The sequence below is a fragment of the Ornithodoros turicata genome, unplaced genomic scaffold (genome assembly GCF_037126465.1).
Source record: "Ornithodoros turicata isolate Travis unplaced genomic scaffold, ASM3712646v1 Chromosome124, whole genome shotgun sequence".
Taxonomy (NCBI): Eukaryota; Metazoa; Arthropoda; class Arachnida; order Ixodida; family Argasidae; genus Ornithodoros; species Ornithodoros turicata.
In genome coordinates, this window is record NW_026999305.1 from 306,498 (window position 1) to 316,426 (window position 9,929).

Sequence of the window (9,929 nt, forward strand, 5' to 3'; positions counted from 1 at the left end):
TAGTCTTACACTCTGCCCATTAGGAATTCCAACCTTACAGTGACGCGGGTGGTGACTCTTGATGTGAAGGTATTGTTGTTTGTCAGTTGGCTTTTTGTACAGGGTTGTGATGAGGTTGCCGTTGTCTAGTGATATTGTGGTGTCGAGGAAGTTAATTAAGTGAGTTGACTGTTGTGATGTGAACTTTATGTTGCTATGCGCGGTGTTCAGTAGATCTATGAACTTTTGAAATTCATGTTCCCCGTGTTCCCATATTATCAGTATATCATCGATGTATCGAAGGTACACCGTGGGTTTCAATGAGAGGGCGCTGAGAACTTTGTTTTCTAAGAACCCCATGAAGATATTTGCGTATGTGGGTGGAACAGGTGTGCCCATACTTATCTGAGTTACTTTGATGACTAACCTTTTTGTGCTACTTTATGTGTCACTATCTCTACTGAGACTGAGACTTGCTCTATGCTGTCCTTTTTTTTCGTTTTGTTTCCCAATGTTGTACTGCCCCTCCCCTCTTCAATGCCTCATGGCCCTGAGGGTATGGAAATAAATAAATAAATAAATAGACTCAGAGCACGTGGGCGAGATCACGCGTGCTACAGTTAACGCCCGTGCGCGACACTCGGATAGGTCGTTTCATTCGAGCAAAAATGCCGCTGGTTTCTCAAGTGACAATGGAAGCGACAGGTCAAGTAAATAAAAACACAATGCTTGATACAGATGGACCTCTGTTCTGTAAAGCGGGGTGCCTTGAAGTTACTGCAGAGGCAGTGCTAGTTGTTGAGGCGTATGTCCGTCATTGTCATGGCAATGTTTCGCCCCGTTGTACTCTAGGAGTGGGTTGGAAGTTCTTCGGTCATATATACTAATGCCATCCAGATGAAGGTTTATGAGGGATGTTTTGCACAGGTAGTTCCCGCTCTTCGGTTTTAGCATGAGGGCAGTACTATTTTTAAGGCCGTATGTGGGCAAGCCTGCACTTGTCCCGTCCTATCGTTGGCAATACGACTACTCCCACAGGGTTACTCATCCAGTGTATTGCTCCATAGACGGAAGTGCGCTGGGCGAACGCGATGTATTCTGGACAGGTCCTGGTCGCACGTAACAGCAAACGTCAAAGCACACGTGACCTTAAAGATGACTGCGCCCGCGATCGGCTGCAGAGTGGTTTGTAAGCAAAGCGTTTACTGTGTCCGTGCAGCGTTTCGAGCGTTTTTCGACCTCGTTAATTTTTATCCCACAATCTCGCATTAAACGTGCAGTTTTATGCAAGAAGCCTCTGCTGTTGACCACCTCCAAGGATGCCATGACGATAACAATGGTAAGTGGATGATGGTAATGGATGAAGCGGGGTAGTTTGTGCAGGTGCAGCACGGCAGGGGTGGCACAAACCAGCCATTGTTGTAATGTAATGTTGTAATGTAATGTAATGTTGTAATGTAATGCAGTTATGTTATTTTTTACGTCATCTGAAAAGCGACAGTCCTGCATGGAAACATTTGTCCTATGACACCTTCCAAAAACCACGTGCATCACAGGGTGACACAAACCCGCCATTGTTGTAACTACCCTCTAGCGGGTTCGTTTGGCAAAACTGCCATCTTGTCCTAGTCGCACGTCATAGAAAACGTTATTTCGACGTCATGTGACTTGTTTACAAGCCGTTTTGTCGCTTACCGACGTATTTCCGTTATGTTCCGTTCCGCGTTATGTTCCCCCAGCACGGTTTTGTCTACGGAGCAACACTCTGGATACCACAGCTATGTTTAAAACATAACCGACAGGAGACCTGCAGTTCTTCTGTCGTCTATGTTTTACCCACTTGTCCGCGTCCCTTGCTGCTTGAGTTCCTCTCAAGTATGCGATGACGACCCGGCATTACGTCATACTGAGCTGATGCGATATACTTCAACTTAGAGGAAATGGGCTACCGCGTAGCGGAAGAAGAAACGCTGGCAAAATACGTTCAGCTCTTGGCTTTCTGCCTATCGGAATACGTCGGAAAGCGCTAAAATGACACGTAATCAGTCACATGATCTCATGCACAGGGGAGGTCTACAAGGATTATGCAGATGGTTTGTGCATTCACGAGGAGAAGATGGCGGTTTTGCGAAAACTACCCGCTTGAGGGTAGTTACAAAAATGGCAGATTTGTGTCACTCCTCTGACTACCTCCACCATGACGACAATACACCTTACCCATTGGTAGTGTTCTAGGGACTGCCAGGATCCTTGAGCAAGACGGGCTCGGCACTTGTTCTTTATTTTAGGGCCAGGCAGTGTTGTTTTTGTGACGCTATTCATGGTGGATCAACGCGTCACCGGTACTTTTTAAGAATATGGGAAGAGGGTAGACCTCCATGTCCAAACTAGAAGAATCAAATAAAGAAGATTAAAATCAATAAAAAGGAAAATAATCAGGAAATAAAGGATAAATTCTAACTGGCGACGTACTCGCCGGAGGATTGTCGGACTTTCGGCAATTACCTTCTGGAAACTTTTGCAAACATTGAGGAAGGCCTTGGACAATTTTCAATTGCAGGAAATTTCTTTTTTCAATTGACCTTTGAAAATTGTCAAGCGAACCTCACTTTTTTTTTACAGAAACATGATGTCGTCCACGGATAACCACAGACCCAACCAAAACTACGCACAGTATCACAACGGAAATAGTCTAAAAAATAGTAAAAATTCGGCTTTATTCCCGCCTGCTCAGTTGCCGCAAAGAGAAGCGCATGGTATTTGCGGGGAGAGGAGGAAATGTTCCCGCCTCTTGTTTTACCTTTCTTTTCATCGGTTTGACCCTGATGCTGGCCACAACCGACTTATCAAAAACAAAACAAAACAAACGTCTTATCACAAAGAAGCCAAGACAAATGCAGGCAGGGACACTCTCTCGTCCGGACGCAGATTTCGCGCGCTTCTTTGCGAAACTCAAGCAGGCGGGGCTAAAGCGTAACTTTTACTAATTTGTTGAGACTATTTTCGTTGCGATACTGTGCGTAGTTTTGGTTGGGTCTGTGGTTATCACAGGAGGACTTCATATTTCTGTCAAAAAAGGTGAGGTTCGCTTGGCAATTTTCAAAGTTTAACAGAAAAAATAAATTTCCCGCAAATAAAAATTGTCTAAAGCCTTCCTCAATGGTGGCAAAAGTTTCCAGAAGGTAATTGCCGAAAGTCCTACAATCCTCGGGCGATTGCGTAGCCAGTTAGACTTTTTTTTTATCACGTTAGGTGAAACTCCCTGTACACTAACAAACCGCGAAAGAATGATGAGATAGCCTAGAGACAAAAACGAAAAAACAAACAAAAAAGATGTCTAACAAACAATGAAAGAAGGATGAGATGAATTACAGAAGAAGATCACTTTAGAAGAAAAGAATGAGGTTAATGCGTTGAGGGTGAGAGTGAGCATTGAAGAATGAGATGGCACGACTGGAGTTCACAAGCTGTTCATAAGACCTGAATTGCACAAGAAAGCTGAGCAACGCTGTGCAACACTTCTTCGCGTTAGACGAAACTGGATTTGCTGCAGGCAGCTCACGTTGTGCTCACCGAGGATACCTACTCATACGCATTCTTATTATCAGGCTCTTCAACTTTCCCTTGCAAGGCAACTGCCTGTGACCTGAATACCGTTGTTGTCAACGTGGACCCTGCTTCCTACATTCCACACCTAGCGCCATTTATACACGTGCAATCATCGCCCAACAAACACTACGTCCGCTACGCCACATCCGCCAATCTACCATTTAAGCAGAGGCCTGACACCCACGAAACCATTTGCTGCAGGCAGCTCATGTTGTATTCACCGAATATACCTACTGATACGCATTCTTATTATCAGGCTCTTCAACTTTCCCTTGCAAGGCAACTGCCTGTGACCTGAATACCGTTGTTGTCAACGTGGACCCTGCTTCCTACATTCCACACCTGGCGCCATTTATACACCTGCAATCATCGCCCAACAAACACTACGTCCGCTACGCCACATCCGCCAATCTACCATTTAAGCAGAGGCCTGACACCCACGAAACCATTTGCTGCAGGCAGCTCATGTTATATTCACCGAGGATACCTACTGACACGCATTCTTATTATCAGGCTCTTCAACTTTCCCCTGCAAGGCAACTCCCTGTGACCTGAATACCGTAGTTTTCAACGTGGACCCTGCTTCCTACATTCCACACCTGGCGCCATTTATACACGTGGAATCATCGCCCAACAAACACTACGTCCGCTGCGCCACATCCGCCAATCTACCATTTAAGCAGAGGCCTGACACCCACGAAACCATTTGCTGCAGGCAGCTCATGTTGTATTCACCGAGGATACCTACTGACACGCATTCTTATTATCAGGCTCTTCAACTTTCCCCTGCAAGGCAACTCCCTGTGACCTGAATACCGTTGTTGTCAACGTGGACCCTGCTTCCTACATTCCACACCTGGCGCCATTTATACACGGGGAATCATCGCCCAACAAACACTACGTCCGCTACGCCACATCCGCCAGTCTACCATTTAAGCAGAGGCCTGACACCCACGAAACCATTTGCTGCAGGCAGCTCACGTTGTGTTCACCGAGGATACCTACTGATCTACTGATACGCATTCTTATCAGGCTCTTCAACTTTGCCCTGCAAGGCAACTGCCTGTGACCTGAATACCGTCGTTGTCAACGTGGACCCTGCTTCCTACATTCCACACCTGGCTCCATTTATACACGGGGAATCATCGCCCAACAAACACTACGTCCGCTACGCCACATCCGCCAGTCTACCATTTAAGCAGAGGCCTGACACCCACGAAACCATTTGCTGCAGGCAGCTCACGTTGTGTTCACCGAGGATACCTACTGATCTACTCATACGCATTCTTATTATCAGGCTCTTCAACTTTCCCCTGCAAGGCAACTGCCTGTGACCTGAGTACCGCCGTTGTCAACGTGGACCCTGCTTCCTACATTCCACACCTGGCGCCATTTATACACGTGGAATCATCGCCCAACAAACACTACGTCCGCTACGCCACATCCGCCAATCTACCATTTAAGCAGAGGCCTGACACCCACGAAACCATTTGCTGCAGGCAGCTCATGTTGTGCTCACCGAGGATACCTACTCATACGCATTCTTATTATCAGGCTCTTCAACTTTCCCCTGCAAGGCAACTGCCTGTGACCTGAATACCGCCGTTGTCAACGTGGACCCTGCTTCCTACATTCCACACCTGGCGCCATTTATACACGTGGAATCACCGCCCAACAAACACTACGTCCGCTACGCCGCATCCGCCAATCTACCATTTAAGCAGAGGCCTGACACCCACGAAACCATCGGCTACAGGCAGCTCACGTTGTGCTCACCGAGGATACCTACTGATACACGATTATCAAGTATGTCAGCCTGCATTACAGGCCTTCCTTAACTTCCCTCATACGTGTAGTGAGCTGTCTGCAGCAGTGGCATTTGCTAGTTGTGTAAAGTTCACAAAATGTCTAAAACAAGATCGACCGGTAGTGGCGCTAATACCCCAGTAAACATTGACGGCATAAAGGAACTACTCAGAGCCCAATCCTCTGAGATATTAGACCAAATGCAAAAACTTAATAACAAGATTGAGGCCTTCTCAAACGACTTTGAAGACATAAAATGGACGCTGTTATCGAGCATAGCTTGAGTCCTCCAAGTGCAACATTATACAAAAATATAATGCAGAACTGAAGGCTGACAACACTAAATTGAAAACAGAATGCGCTGAACCATCTGTCCGAGTCAATCAGCTTGAGCAATACCATATTGCTGCTGAGCGCTATAAGACGAGGACTTAAGAAGGAACACAACACATGCGCTAACTTCCAACACTTTAATGAAATTTGTCGTACCAGCTGCTTAAACGCTTCTGGCCACCTGCCGGTTATTTGTACCTTTACATGTGTCGAGGTACGTCAGCTCCCTGTCAGATAAAGCAATGGAAGGAACACTGACACAGGTCTGACCCAAATCCTTAATTGTTGAGGCCTCTATAATCTCTGTAGCTGTTCTGTCTGTATTCCTTCCGATGACTACACATTGGGTTACCACAGGCTCACACCCACACACCCTGCAGTGTTCCGCTAGCCACCCACCCCTGCAGTTCTTGAAGTTTAGCCAATGCTCCCGCAGTCGGTCGTTCACACAGCGCCCTGTTTGTCCCACGTATGACTTTCCGCACGAAAGTGGAATCCTGTAGAGAACGTTCTGCCTGCATTCCACGTACGGATTCCTGTGTTGCTTTTTGCACTCCTTTGGTTCTCGATCTACGCCGTTGAGCAGCCGACAAAGTTTAATGAGTTTTTCTGGGGTCGAGAACACAACTCGGACGTCGGCATGACCAGTCATTTTTTTGAGTTTATGGGGTACTTTATGGATATAGGGAATAACTGCGGTTCTTGCTGTTCTATCCTCCAACTCCGGATCCGATTGTCTCCGACGTAAAGTCTTTCTGAGCAGGGACTCGGCAACTGTCGTGAGCAAGGTCGTTGGATACCCCGACTTTTCTAGCCTGATGGCCTGTTGGTGTATGCTATGACTCATAGAATGGCCCCAAGAACACACACGGTCCTCAGGATGTCCCCACAGTATCATCGTGTCCTCGTCCTTCGAAGTGTATCCCCAGAACATCCTAAGGATGACACTCGCGGACTGTCCGTGAAGAGTCATTCAGGTACGTCCTGTGCCCGTCCCTGTGGGTAGGTAGTGGGACAAGAAATATTACTTTGTTTAGTTTACCAGCCCAGACTCCCTAAACACATTTTGTTTTCTTTGTTTTTTTTTTCGTTTTTCGGCCGATCCTTGGACCCGATTGACATACTTCTGAAATAAAGGGTGGTCTAGCGTAAAATTATCTGCCTCTGAAAAGGATGACTGTCTATGATACATGGAGCATTCCTCGTGGAAATGGACAGAAACGCGCGATTCTGTTATACTGCTTTTGACTTGCAAGGGTCCTACCTAAATGTCTCAAACCAAAATGAGTAAGAAACATAGACTTTGCAGTGATGCAGAGCTAACACGTCAATAAATTTCTCGCTTTTAGTAGTTTTTCTTCGCGTAATCGAAGGAAATATGAACAGCTCACCCTCTGTTTTGTGTCGCAGACGAGCATGGCTCTCGAATTTATGGAGGGTCGCGTAATAAGCAATAAACTGTATCTGTTTCTGCTTCGGAATGACGCGGCCGATAACAAGGTCGTCGGGGCAGTACCGCTTGCGATGCTGTTCCGGGAAAGAATTTTTCTTTCCCCTTTCGGAGTGAGTTTCCCAGACTTTTCTCCGCGTCTTTTATATTTCTATCTGCTTTCTTTTTAAACCGCTGCTAAGATGCATGGAGTCAAGATGCGACAGTTTGCTGTGCAATAAAAAAAAACATTGATATGGGTTCTCCGACGAGTTGGGGGCTATTTTATAAGTGTGCATACTGAAAAAGGGATATGAATATAAAAAAAAATGGTGCATCCTAGAAATGCTCTAGCACTGTTCTCAAGAGGTCCTCACGTAGGATCTGTGGATGATCTGAGGACACCATGGGGACGCTATATAGTGCCAAAATGACATGTTGAGGATGATTTGAGGATCAGATTCACCATCCTGGGGATGTCACCCCCGTCCATGCATGATGCTCTTAGGATATCCCTGGGATGACAGTGTGTTGTTGGGGGGGGGGCATGATTTGTTGATTGCGTTCTGAAAACACGTATTAACTATGCTCCTCTTCACCAACTTCGAATGGGCTGACGAAAAAGGCAGGAGAGGTTTGTTACCTCTGGGCAGGTACGTCCAACAGGCGTGCTCTTCGGTGAACGTCATACTTAGATCCAGGAACTTAATGCTGCCATTGGTCATCCTCTCTTGGGTGGTTTCAAGCGGTCTCAAAGCTTCCTGTATTGATGTCAGGACTGACTCCATCATCTGCTCAGTAGCCTGGTGCCTCAGAACGACCAGATAGTCATCGACATATCGGAGTACGCGAACGACCTCATTCTGTACTCGACCTGCGGTCTCCCTGTCTAGTCTTGCCAACACAATGTCACTAAGTACCGGGGCCAAGCAAGACCCAATGCATATGCAAGCCTCACCGCCCGCAGCACATCGTTCCCATCGCGGCTTCTCCCGCACCTGTTTTTTCCTCTTTCTCTTTCTTTTTTTTAAGGAGTAGCAAGCCGGCACTTGCCTGGCTGACATCTCTTTTGTGTGAATAAACATATACCCCGCCCCCCAATGCATATTCCTTGCTTCTGGATTAGATACTCCCCCTGCAATTTAACATATGTAGGGTTGAGGTACACAGATAACAACTCCAAAAAACCGCACACCGAGATTCCCGTCGCATTCTGAAAACGAATGTTTCCGAATTTCTCGATGGCCTCCTCAACACAATGGCTTAATAAGTCATGCGGGAATGAATAGTACAGATCCTTGATATCTACCGACAAAGCAGAAAACCCATCGCTCGGGTGTGATCTCAAGAATTCAATTACCTTATCAGAACTTCTTATCAGAAAGGGGTCCTCTACTTCCAGCATATTCAGCTTTTCTTGTAAAAATAACGCTAATGCTTTTTGCCAAGTTCACCTCTCTGACACAATAACTCTTAAGGGCACTCACGGTTTGTGAGTTTTCCCACTGAAAAACACTTCCAGAGAATCCCTCTCACATCGGTCGATAGTCTTCACCGGCTTATCTACGTGCAACTGACGACATAGTTCCTTAGCCCTGGTTTTGACCTAGGCCAGGGAGACGTTCCTCCGACGCTCGAGCACCGCGGAGACTGCACACGTCGCTTTGTCGATGAACTTGCCTTTCGGTAGCACGGACGCTCCACATTGCATTTTGGACGCTCCACATTGCATCCGTGGCTGTTTTTGCGAGACGCCGATATTCCACTAGCCTTTTTACAGGTCCACAGGCACAGCTACATTCTGTGTCCACAACTCGGAAACTTGAACCGCCAAAGTGTTCCTGCACATCAACAAACCTCTCCTGCCTTTTTCGTCAGCCCATTCGAAGTTGGTGAAGAGGAGCATAGTTAATACGTGTTTTCAGAACGCAATCAACAAATCATGCCCCCATTCCATGAGTCATACATACACCAACAGGCCATCAGGCTAGAAAAGTCAGGGTATCCAACGACCTTGCTCACGACGGTTGCCGAGTCCCTGCTCAGAAAGACTTTAAGTCGGAGACAATCGGATTCGGAGTTGGAGGATAGAACAGCAAGAACCGCAGTTATTCCCTATATCCATAAGTAGTATAGAGCCGTTACGCACAACGACATCCTTTTTCTAATCCAGTTCTAGGAATTTCTAATCCACCACCCATTTCTAATCCAGGTGAAGCCAGGTCTAATCCAGGCTCCACCACTTCAGGTGATCCATCCAATTTCTATGAGATTGGCTACCCTTCATTGCCGCATTTGTTCATTCGCTTATAGACACCAAAATTATCTATTCTATTCAATTCTAATTTGGCTCATAGGCTTCCAAATCGCTCTTCTTTCTAATCCATTTCTAGGAATTTCTAATCCGCCACCCAATTCTAATCCAGGTCAAGCCACTTCTAAGTCCTCTGGTTGGTTGGTCACAGCTCCACCCCTTCATCCATCTAATGTCTATGTGATTGGCTACCATTAATTGCCACAACATCTGGTCACTCGCTCGTAGACACCAAAATGATCTTTCTATTCAATTCTAAGTCGGCTCATAAACTTCCAAATCGCTCACCTGTCTATTGACCCGGGGGGTGGTCACTTCCATTCATTTCTAAAATCTAGTGATTGGCCTATTGGCTGCCTCTCATACATGCTCGATAGACTCATTTGTCATTTCCACTCTCTAGTTACTCGGTCACACTCTTTCAACTGCATATTGCTTCATAATTTCAACCGCAGCATA